We start from the raw sequence: 12,206 nt of genomic DNA, 5'->3' as shown, positions 1-12,206 counted from the left end.
TTTATCAACTTATTCCTTAATAGTTCCAAAGAGACATTCAGCATATAAGAAAAATACTTGTTTCATTCCACTTTTAAAGGTTCAAAGTCCCAAACTTCCTGGACTATGACTAGTTGTACAATTTTCCAACCGGTGTTCTCCACATTTGGATCATATAGAGGAGAAAACAAATCCAGGAAATTGTGTAATATTGCTTTTTAATGGTACTATAAGAGATAAAAAACACAACTTACATTAATCCATCAAAATCTGTGTACCGGATAGGGCCTTTTTTCATGCACACCATGTCTCACATACAGTAAGTAGATTATTCCACATAGCTTCCCGGGAACAGGACATGGAATCTCCATTCCTTACCATGCAATCCTCGCCCAAATGTTACAGCCACCGGTTAATGCAGTCCTCCACCAACGCGTTTCAACTCGAATAGAGTCTTTTTCAAGGTGTGCTGCGTTGGTGGTGACAGTGTCCTTTTATCCCCCTTGCCTGGGAGCATCAAAGCTGTCATATGATCCAACCGTGTAGTGTCTAAACTGCTTGGCTTTGTCAATGCGTCTCTCTCCGGCACCAGTAACAGCCCATTCCCCTAAGACTCCACACACTGACCTACCCTTCCAGCAGGTTCACTTTGCCCGGGGTGTCCACGTAAGCCTGCGAAGTTTGTTTGTTGTGGCTGTAAGGGGACTGGCCACCTTTCTAGGGCTGTCTCTCTCCTGTCAGTCGCTTCTGTGCAGAGCGATGTATGCTTAACGCTTAGTATAAGCGCCACTGGTTTCACCTGGCCAGGTCCCTCTGTATTGAAGGAGTAGAGTGGGACCAAATAAATATACACAGGACAGCCTTGCCACTCCTGTGTAGTATGCACGGCCGCCATTTTGTGGGAGGGTTATTACCCGAACTCAGTAGCTGCTGCTACAACACAGCCATCTTCAGTGTTTCTAGTCACCTGACAAAATGGGTAAAAAAAACCATTTCTGCTGCAGCTGCCAAACTAGAAAGATTTTCAAGGCCCTCTAGTTCCCAGCCTCCACTTACTGATGATCCGGGCAGTGGGACGCCCCCTGCATCTCCACCAGCTACTTTGTAATCTGGGGACTCCCCTGTTGTTGCATTACAACATGTGCTGGATGCTGTCGCAGCTAATGAAAAGAGGCTCACTGATAAAATTGATGAGGTACAATCTGATTTATCCATCATTCACAATGATCTTCATCGTGAGCGTGTGGGTGAGGTGGAAACGCGCGCTTTTACGTTGGAGGATACAGTGTCCCCTCTGAAAGTGAGAGCAAATACATCGGATTCTCAGATGGCTGCGTTGCACAGAAAACTGTCTGATATGGAAGGGCATCTTCGGTGTAATAATATCAGATTTGTAGGCTTTCCGGAAAAGGAGGAAGGTGCCAACCCTGAGGAATTTCTTAAGTAGCTTCTGGGGGTGTTTGGCAGAGAGGCCTTTTCATCTCATTTTGCTGTGGAGCGGGCCCACCATGTTCCTACACGAGCGTTGTCTCCAGGCCGCGTACCCTCATCGCCAAGTTTTGCATTATATGGACCGTGATGCGGTGGTGCGTATGGCTCCTACTAAAGTACCTCTGGAACATAATGGTTCTCAGATTTTGTCATTTCCTGATTTCTCCATAGAGGTCCAGAAGGAGCAGGCTCAATTTCTCCCGATAAAGAGACTGCTCTGTGAGCTTAATCTCCCCTACACTATGCTGTTTTTCTCATGGCTGCGAGTTGTTGCGGATGGAGAGACTATTTAGGAGTATTTTCTACTCCTAAAGATGCTGCGTTGTGGTTAGATCGTCACATGCCGGCCAGGAGACCTTTGTCGAATGACTGATTTATTGAGGTCCTTTTACTACTTATTGCTGCATTTACAAATGTTATAGTAATGTATTTTTGCTGATTATTTGTCAGTTTTTGGCGCAATTCTATATTTTAGTAGTGCTGATATACCTATATGTACAGTACATACACATATGTACCTTTATTTAGTATCTCATTATGCATGTACAGGTTGAGTATCCCATATCCAAATATTCCGAAATACGGAATATTCCAAAATACGGAATATTTTTAGCATGACTGAGATAGTGAAACCTTTGATTGTTGATGGTTCAATGTACACAAACTTTGTTTAAGGCACAACATTATTAAAAATAAAGTATAAAATGACCTATTGGCTGTGTGTATAAGGTGTATATGACATAAATTAATTTCATGCATCTACAGAAACTTTGTTTGAGCCACAAAATTATTGAAAATATTGTATAAAATGACCTTCAGGCTGTGTGTATAAGGTGTATATGAATCATAAATGCATTCTGTGTTTAGATTTAAGCCCTATTCCTAACACATTTCAATATGGTATTCAATTATTCCAAAATACGGAATATTCCGATATCCAAAATACCCCTGGTCCCAAGCATTTTGGATATGGGAGACTCAACCATATTATAGTTGAGTTTTTTAGAAGTGCCGTGCACTAAGTTTGTTTTTATAGATTGCATCATTGTTATGTAGTATTGTATATTTTATGCATATATTTTTGTGTATGCAGTTGCTTTTCTTATGCAACACTATTTTATTTGATTTGCTTTTTAGTAAGAATGTGGAATTGATAGCTCTGTGCCTTTCTTAGTGTATATTGTTTTTCTGTTTTGCCCCGGGGGTATATGGTACTGGAGGGCCTCCTGTGTTCAGGGGGTCATCACATACTTTGCCCCCCCCCCCCCTCCCCAGGTAGGTAGTTAGGAGGGTGGGCACCTTGTGTTATTAAATTCCCTTCTTTTTTTTCCTTCTTTCGTGGGTTGGTTCAGATCTAGGTATGCCAAGGTTGGGGTTAGGTATACAGGGTGGGGGGTTTTTTTTGGGGGGGGGAGGGGGGGTACTGGTGTTATGTGGTCTGGTCTCTCTTTACAATTTCTGGGGTACATGTGCATTGTTGGATATGTGTTTTTCCTTATTAAGTAATGGTAACAGCTATAATTAATATCCTTGCTTGGAACGTGAGAGGTAGTAATAATAAATGTAAGCACTAAGGGGGCGTGGCCAAAGAAAAGGGGCATGTCCTTATGACGTGCCCTCTTTCCGTCACTCCTGGGGGCGTGCCTGGCACTTACGGACATGCCGTGCAGCCCCTATACGCTGCGGTCACAATGAATGGACTGAAACTATTTGGGGTACTTAAGTGCTGTCAATTGCCTCTAATTAGCGTCTTTGCACAAGTGGTGAAGAATAGCATTAAGCAGTAGTCCAGTCAAATTTGGGGTACTTTAAAAATGGATGCAAGCATGGCTTAAAATCTCAAAAGTGAAGTTTTAAAAAACGCACCTTCAGCAAGCACCTGCAATCAAACAAAAAAAACTCCCCCATACTTGCAGAACCCCCAAAAGTCTATTTTGCTAGTTTACAGTTTGTACCCCCAATTTTACACTTTTTTGCTCCCAGTTGCAAAGTCATTTTTTGGGGGTGTTCCTCTTTTTTCTTTAGTTTTTTTTTTACGCAGTTTTGCTTTGGGGGGGCTGACGTTTGCACCCCAAAACCGCAATTCTACACTTTTTATCACCACCTATTCATAGGCGAATCTTTTTCGCCAATTACATTGCATTGCGTTTTCGCGTACGCGAAATTGAATGCGGCAAAATTACGTCATCCGCGATACTTTTTTGTGGAAAACGGCTTTTTTTTACCCATTTTGTCAGGTGACTAGAAACACAGTTTAATAAAGGCATTAATAAAAATCCAAACGTATTAAAACATAAAGATCTAAACTTATATGCAGGTCTTGTTTTTCTACTTCAGGGTCCATAGGGGTCCACAGGGTGACCTTGGGGTATAGTTGGATCCTGGATCCTCGGGCACCACGGAGTTAAAGCTTTCAGCTGCTCCCAGGATGCACTTGGGTCCAACCTCCCCTATACCCCGCCCCCGAGCCACAGGCACCTCAGTTTTAGATGGTGCCCGGCCGGAGTCGGGTCACCCTGCGGGGTGGGCTGCTGGAGCAGCCCCCTAAAGCTTTTAATTTTTTATTTAACTTAGTTAAATTTATTTATTTATTTTTTACTACAGTTTTTCTACAGAGCGGCAGCGCTGGGCTGTCTGTACAGACGCCCACGCTGCCGCTCCTTCTCCCTGCTGGCGCCGCGACGCCAGCACTGAACTGGGGATCGCGGCGGGGGAAGCCAGAGTCTGTACTAGCCGGACTCTGGTTTCCCCCGGGACTGCTGCCGGAAGACGCCGGGGAGATCAGGTAAGCCGCGCACCGCTGATTAGCGGCGGTGCGCGGGTTCCTTTCAAATGCAGTCCCATGCCCCCGGTTCTAGGGGACAGACCGGGGGCGCTAGCGGTGGCGGCGGGCCCCCCCTCCAGCGGAGGCATACCCCGCCAGACCACTAGACCACCAGGGTAAATTAAGCGGCAAGCGGGATGCCGGCAAGCCCTGGGGTTAATATGCTAGCCAGGGGAGGAAGCCTTCCGTGTCTAGCGGCTCCTCCCCTCAGCTCAGCGCGCCTTTCAGCTCGTAGTCTGGCGTCGCTGAGCTGCAGCTACACGGCCACTCCTCCTCTGAGGTCTCCAGCGGCCATTTTCTCTGTGGCAGTGTGGATACTCTCAGGGAGCACGCGGACCGGTCCCCCTGTGTACCTCTCCCCTGCAGAAGGACAGTGTACACAGCACTATAGCCCTCCCAGACACTGAATCTGGGCAGGTTGATTGTAGTGGAAAGGTGCAGTGAGTATATCTTCCTGCATGGTATGTGACTTTTGCTAGTGCTGCCTGTCTGTGTCTTTTTTCTACTTACTGTCAGCCTATACCTATCCCTTTCCTTCTCCTACAAGCCCTACAGGTGTGCGGGGGAAGGGTGTTTCTACAGACCTCACCTATATAAATCACGTATTTGTGAGGTCCGTCACATACAGTTGTGTGCTACACGGTGCCATATTGTGGGCTGTTGTCCAGCACACGGGTGAGTGCGCACGTTTTCTTCCAACGTCATGTCCGAGGAGGAGATTGAGCACTCCGGGGCTACGGTATTGTTCTCCTGCAGGCGCTGTTCTGCAGGAGTTGATAGGGAGGATTTGTCACAGGACGGCCTGTGCGGACAGTGCCAGGCGCTCCCTGGTATGTCTAAACCTCCCATGTCGCAGGAGCCACCGTGGGCGATGTTTACCCAGGTGCTGGTGTCCATCGCGGACCGTCTGTCGGTCCCGACTGCCACCCCTACTAGGGCGTTGCCCCAGCCTGCCATCCCCCATTCCCCGGGTGTCCCACAATTATTGCAGACTCCCCCGGGGTCTCAGCCTGTTGGTCCCTATGCAGGGTTGCCAATGTATATTCAGTCCACCCCTGTGGCACAGCAGGCTGTGGTGCCGTTTCAGGCTCCTGTGGCAACTCCTCCACCCTGGGTGGATGCGCTTTCCCACACTGTCCAAGATTTGGCGGCAACATCTTCGGGCTTTCAGTCGATGTTGCGCAGTGACGTGCCCTCCAGGGCGTCTAAACGCTCAGTCATGGCGCAGGCTGCGCATCTTCCGGATTCTGAGGGGTCCTCGGACGATGGTGAGGTGCAGGATGACTCAGATGCCTCAGTCCAGGAGGTAGACAGTAAGTCTTCCATCAATGTGCGGGCTCTGGTTAAGGCGGTGCGGGCCATTCTTCTGATTGAGGATGAGGCACCCGCTCCCAAGTCGAGGTATCCTAGTTTTAAAAGAGCTAAGGTTACTTCTGCAGTGTTCCCCTTGTCTGATCAGTTGACTGATCACATGGCGGTGGCCTGGCAGACACCCAGTAAGCGTTTCCTGCCACAGAAACGCTTGGCGTCCAATTATCCATTCCCGGAGGCGCATTGTAAGAAATGGGAAACTCCGCCTGCAGTCGATTCCCATGTAACACGCCTCATCAGGAGTGCTACTTTGCCATTGCCGTCTATATCCTCGCTGAAGGATCCTACGGACAGGAAGGTGGAGACTTGTTTAAAGTCTATTTATTCTCTCTCAGGGGCGGTAGCCCGGCCGTCCATGGCCATCTCCTGGGTGGCCAAGGCCATTGAGGGGTGGGCCAACGCCTTGGAGGACGCGTTTACGGATGAAGCTCCGGACGTCCAGAGGGCATTGTTAGGACAGATGAGAGATGCAGCCTCCTACATTGGAGAAGCATCTTTGGATGCTAGCCTGTTGACCTCTAGGGTTTCGGCGGCAGCAGTGTCTGCTCGTAGATCCTTGTGGTTGCGGTCTTGGAGAGCAGACGCGGATTCAAAGAAAGGCTTGGAGGCCTTACCTTTTAATGGAGAATTACTATTTGGTCCGGACCTGGACAAAATAGTAGATACCCTGGCGAAATCCAAGTCAGCCTTCCTCCCTTCAGCTACTACACCTGCTAAGGTCCGGAGCTCGGCCTTTCGTTCCTTTCGGGTTCAGGGCAGGGCAAAGGGTCAGTCTTTCCCGAGGCAGTCCGCACCCAAGACCGCCTCAAAGCCAAAGAAGCAAGCCTGGAGTGCTAGGCGCCCTTCTTCCAAGCCAGAAGATAAGCCTTCTGCGTGATGGGACGGGCCTCCCTCTGGGGGACCCCAGAGTGGGAGGCCGACTTCTTCAATTCGCCCAGTGCTGGCACAATACCACCACGGATGCCTGGGTGCGAGAAGTGGTCTCCCAGGGGTACGCACTGTCTTTTCGGCACAGGCCGCCTTGCCAGTTTTTTTGCACAAGTCCTTCTCAGGACAAAACCAAGGCCTTGCAGGTTCAGGAAGCCATAGAGGCCTTGCTGACGGCGGGGGTCATTATACCCGTACCACAGTCTCAACGTGGGATGGAGTATTACTCTACGCTGTTTCTGGTGCAGAAACCCAATGGCTCTCATCGCCCCATACTCAATTTGAAGTCCCTGAACAGGTTTCTCAGGGTTCCCAAATTCAGGATGGAAACTTTGCGTTCCATCATTCTGGCGATGGAACCGGGGGATTATATGGTCTCCCTGGATATCCAGGACGCCTACCTCCATGTGCCTATAGCAACATCGCACCAACAGTTTCTGCAGTTTGCTATTCTACACAACCACTACCAATTCAGGGCTCTACCCTTTGGTCTCTCCACGGCACCAAGGGTATTTACCAAGGTGATGGCGGTCATGGCGGCTCACCTTCGGAGCCAGGGGATACGGTTGCTACCGTATCTAGATGACCTCCTCTTGCTGGCAAGCTCCCCGGAGGTACTGATCCAGCATCTCCACCTGACGGTCACTTGTCTACAGGCGCACGGCTGGTTGATCAACTGGAAGAAGTCCTCCCTCATCCCATCACAGCGGATGGTTCATTTGGGGGCCCTGCTGGACTCTCGTCAGCAACGGATTTTTCTGACTCCAGAGAAGGTCTCCTCCTTACAGCTGCGGATTCACGGCTGTCTGAGCAGTGGCAGAGTGTCGGTGCACTCAGCGATGAGAGTTTTGGGGTCCATGGTGTCGGCATTCGACATGGTGGAGTTTGCCCAGTTCCATTCCAGGCCCCTGCAGGGGCTGATTCTTTCGGAATGGAATGGATTGCCACACAGGATCCGCTCTCAGATGCTGATGTTGTCCTCGGAGGTGCGTCTGTCTCTAGCCTGGTGGCTGCAGACAGCTCATCTCCTAGAAGGGCGCCCCTTTTGGATCCCGGAATGGGTTCTGCTCACGACAGATGCCAGTCTCCGGGGTTGGGGGGCGGTGACAGGCTCCTTGTCACTTCAGGGTCGTTGGTCGGCGGAGGAAGCGATTCTTCCCATCAACATCCTGGAACTGAGGGCAGTATACAGAGCCCTGCAGTCGTCCGGCACCGCTCTTCACGGAAGGGCTGTTCAGGTGCAGTCAGACAACGCCACCACAGTGGCGTACATCAATCACCAGGGAGGGACTCGCAGTCGAGCTGCGATGTCGGAGGTGTCCCGCGTCCTGGCTTGGGCGGAGCGCTATCTTCCAGCTCTCTCGGCAGTTTTCATCCCAGGAGTCCTCAATTGGGAGGCAGACTTCCTCAGCCGTTACGACGTGCATCCCGGGGAATGGTCGCTTCATCCAGAGGTATTCCAACTACTCGTGGAGAAGTGGGGGCTGCCAGAGCTGGACCTGATGGCGTCCCGTCACAATCACAGGCTGCCCATGTACGGGTCAAGGACAAGGGACGCAGGCGCAAGTCTGATAGACGCGCTGTCGGTGAGATGGCTGTTTCAACTGGCTTACTTGTTCCCTCCGATATCTCTGCTGCCTCGGGTCCTGCGCAAATTCAAACAGGACGGAGGCACACTGATCCTGGTGGCCCCAGCGTGGCCCAGAAGGCCGTGGTACTCCGATCTGCGGAGCTTGTCCATCGACGCTCCGTTCCTCCTACCTCAACGGCGGGACCTGTTGTCTCAGGGGCCCTGTCTTCACCCGGATCTGGGTCGACTATCTTTGACGGCGTGGCTCTTGAGACAGCCGTCCTGAGGTCTCGGGGCTTTTCTAGCTCCGTTATTACCACCATGCTGAGGGCGCGCAAGCCTGCTTCCGCGAGGATCTATCACAGAGTGTGGCACACTTACTTTCAGTGGTGTGAGGCCAGAAAATATGATCCCCAGGTGTTCCGGGTTTCGCGTATTTTGGCTTTCCTTCAGTCGCGTTTCGACTTAGGATTACGTCTTTCCTCACTGAAGGTGCACGTGTCTGCTCTGTCGGTGTGGTTCCAGCGCAGGATCGCTGCTATGCCGGACGTACACACCTTTTTCCAGGGAGTTTTAAGAATCCAGCCTCCCTTTGTGCCACCTGTGGCCCCGTGGGATTTGGCGGTGCTTCTTCGGGCCTTACAGGGTCCGCCTTTTGAGCCCTTGGAGTCAGTGGAGCTCAAGTGGCTAACTTTTAAGACTGTTTTCCTCTTGGCAATTGCTTCTGCCAGGAGGGTTTCAGATTTGGGGGCGCTTTCTTGTCGTCCCCCTTTTCTGATTTTTCATCAGGACAGAGCGGTGCTTCGCACTCGTCCTGATTTCCTGCCTAAGGTGGTTTCCAGGTTCCACATTAATCAGGAAATTGTTGTCCCAGCCTTTCAGTCGCCTGATCTTTCGGCTGGGGAGACTTCCTTAGACGTTGTCCGTGCACTCCAGGTTTATGTGGACCGGACTAGTTCTGTGAGGAAGTTTGATTCTTTGTTTATCCTCTTTGGTTTTCACAAGAGGGGTTGGCCTGCCAACAAACAGACTCTAGCCCGTTGGCTTCGTTCTGTTATTATTGAGGCTTATATGCAGGAGGGTTTACCTGTTCCAGCCTCTGTTAAGGCTCATTCCACTCGGTCTGTGCGTCCCTCTTGGGCTGCTAGACGTGGCGCCTCTGCTGTTCAGCTCTGTAAGGCGGCCACCTGGTCTTCCATTCAGACCTTTTTGAGGTTCTATGCGTTTGACACCTTTGCCTCTCAGGATGCATCCTTTGGGCGCCGGGTTCTCCTATCAGCACAGGAGCGTCCCCGCCCTTAGTTGGACTGCTTTGGGACATCCCCAAGGTCACCCTGTGGACCCCTATGGACCCTGAAGTAGAAAACAAGAGATATGGTAAGAACTTACCTTTGTTATCTCTGTTTCTACGAAGTCCATAGGGTCCACAGGGCGCCCGCCCTGACGCACCTGGCTTCATATGGGCTCTGTGACTGGTCACCGGTTTTCCGTCTCCCATTTCTGTGAGTATGGTTCTTGTGTGTTCCAGTCTTCCTTCTCTCTGTTTCGTCTCCTCCGGCCTGGGCTGCTTACCAACTGAGGTGCCTGTGGCTCGGGGGCGGGGTATAGGGGAGGTTGGACCCAAGTGCATCCTGGGAGCAGCTGAAAGCTTTAACTCCGTGGTGCCCGAGGATCCAGGATCCAGCTATACCCCAAGGTCACCCTGTGGACCCTATGGACTTCGTAGAAACAGAGATAACAAAGGTAAGTTCTTACCATATCTCTTGTTATTCCGATCCAATAATTAGCTCCACTTATAGAAACCATTTTGTTTCAAAATCTGAGTTAAGGTCCCATGGTATTAGGGTTCGTAGCTCATAAATTGTCTGCATATCTGGTTTGGGGGGGGCCTTAGAAGAATATGATGAAGAGGCCAACACAGACCACTGTAGAGCATTCAATTTAACAATATCTGGCGGCAAGAGATGCGTTTCTTGTAGGAAAGCTATGTCATATTTTCTTCCTTTTAATAAGAGAGTTAATGCCGCCAACGTTTCATATGCCAAATGTGATACTAGTCATATTTACCACCTTTGAAAAAGTAATCCATGTCATAGAATAATATAATTGCTTGGTTCAGCCGGCATAATAATTAGTACTGTACCATATGTATACGTACAAAGGGAAGACCAGATAGCACACATCAGGAAGAAAAAGGGAGGGGGACAATTCCAACAATGTAAAATAAAAACATAACTAGGTATATACCCCGATACCGGTGTAATTTCAAACTTTTAGTGTGGAAATAATGATATACCATAATAAAGAAAAATATAGTGTTTTTGCTCGTAGCATGACCCGGCTATTAATAACACTCTATCATAAGATACCCAGAGATACAAAAGCAAACATTGAAGGACCCTTATATAATCTGATTAAGCAACCAAGGCTCCAGCAGTGAACACATATTTAAAAGAAACACATGAACAACATGAAATTCTGGGTCAAGATCCATAGAGCATAAATTGTGCTGATCAATATCACAAAGTTATAAAGGTGTCCATCTTTCCTGAATGGAGAAGATTGGAAAGAAGCCCCGTCAATACGTAAACGTGCAGGATATAGCAAAGCAAACTTTCTATTCTCCTTGATCAGGCGAGTACAAACCGGTGTAAATTCTTTCCGTGCCCTCGTTATCTCTGCAGAATAGTCTTGATAAATGTGAATCTTTGATCCATTCCACCGAAGATCATGATTTCTCCTGGAAGCAGACCATATGGCGTCTTTATGTAGAAAATTCAGACAGTGAAATATCACCACCTGGGTGCTATCTGTTGCAGTACGTATCTGACCAAGACGGTGGGCTCTTTCTACTACAGTATTAGAGCAGGCTTCCTGGATATTCAGTAATTTAGGCAAGGAGACTTGCAGAAAACGATACAAGTCTACCCCTTTAAGGGATTCAGAAAGCCCTATAATTCGTAAATTGTTTATTTTGAATCTATTTTCCAGGTCATCCAGTTTTTTTATCAATTGGTACTGAGTCTTTTGAAGTGATTTTGTAATAGTTTTAAGATCACCTACATCATGGAATATCTCTCTCAAATGAGCTTCTGTGGTCTGTACTCTGTAAGCCAATTGTTTTATCTGGGATTTAATATCATGTGCAACCTGTGTCAGTTTTGCTGAATGAGATTCCATAAGGGAGCCCATAGTCTCCTGAATCTCTTTTATCACATCTTCATATGTTACAGGATTGTCTGGTGTAGTGGAGGCTGGCTTCTGCAGTGTCAGGCGCGGTGGCCATATTGGCCTTAGCATGCCGTTTCTCTGACCTGACTCTTTGCTGTTTCGCCAGCATCTGAGGGGAGAAAAATCTCTCCATATGGTGTCTCCAGGTTTCCGATCCCCTTATTTGCCAATTTGGCCGGGTATGGAGCCGCTGCTGTGGCTGTGAATAAAAAGAAGCCGGGGGTGCAAAGGAGATCACGCTTAGCACCCAGTCACATGGGAGCCAGCTAAATTTCTTCATTTACATTTTGCTAAGTACTGTATCTTACCTTTTGAACACAGTGAAAAATTTGTAAATTTGCTGTGTGGGTGATCACATATTTTCAAGTGATTAGTGTTTTTAATGTATAGTGTCTGTTTAAAAATATATACAATAGCTAAGGACAGTGGTTTCTAAACTGGGTGCCGCGGCCCCCTGGGGTACTTGCAAGGGAGCCTCAGGTTGGTTGTCCAGAATCTAAATATTGTCAATGTGATAGGAAAAACCAGTTTTGGTGGCCGCCAATAATATAAATGTGAACAAACAGAGCACAACCCTGTCCACCGCCATATAACTGAGCCTAAGAATAACAGGTAAACACAATTTACTGAATTGAATATTTTTTTCTATATTATTCAACAAGAAACTTTTGGCCTTGTGGTGCCATGGAAAAAAAACGCTGATACTCAAGGGAGCTGTGATTCAAGAAAGTTTGGGTACCACTGGCTTAGGAGTTTATTTATTTTTTTATTTAATCATGTTTGTCCTAATGATTTTACAGCACTTAATTACTT

At 48.5% G+C, this 12,206-nt stretch overlaps 1 protein-coding gene across 1 annotated transcript in view; it reads left to right on the top strand.

The window, feature by feature from the left end:
- Positions 1-12,206, top strand: part of PIWIL1 (piwi like RNA-mediated gene silencing 1) — a 414,830-nt gene that overhangs the window by 203,673 nt on the left and 198,951 nt on the right. The window lies entirely within an intron of this gene.

The sequence above is a fragment of the Taudactylus pleione genome, unplaced genomic scaffold, assembly GCF_031769625.1.
Source record: "Taudactylus pleione unplaced genomic scaffold, aTauple2 ptg000282l, whole genome shotgun sequence".
NCBI lineage: Eukaryota > Metazoa > Chordata > Amphibia > Anura > Myobatrachidae > Taudactylus > Taudactylus pleione.
Note: the sequence above shows the minus strand (reverse complement) of the source record. Positions and strands in the feature narration are given on the sequence as shown.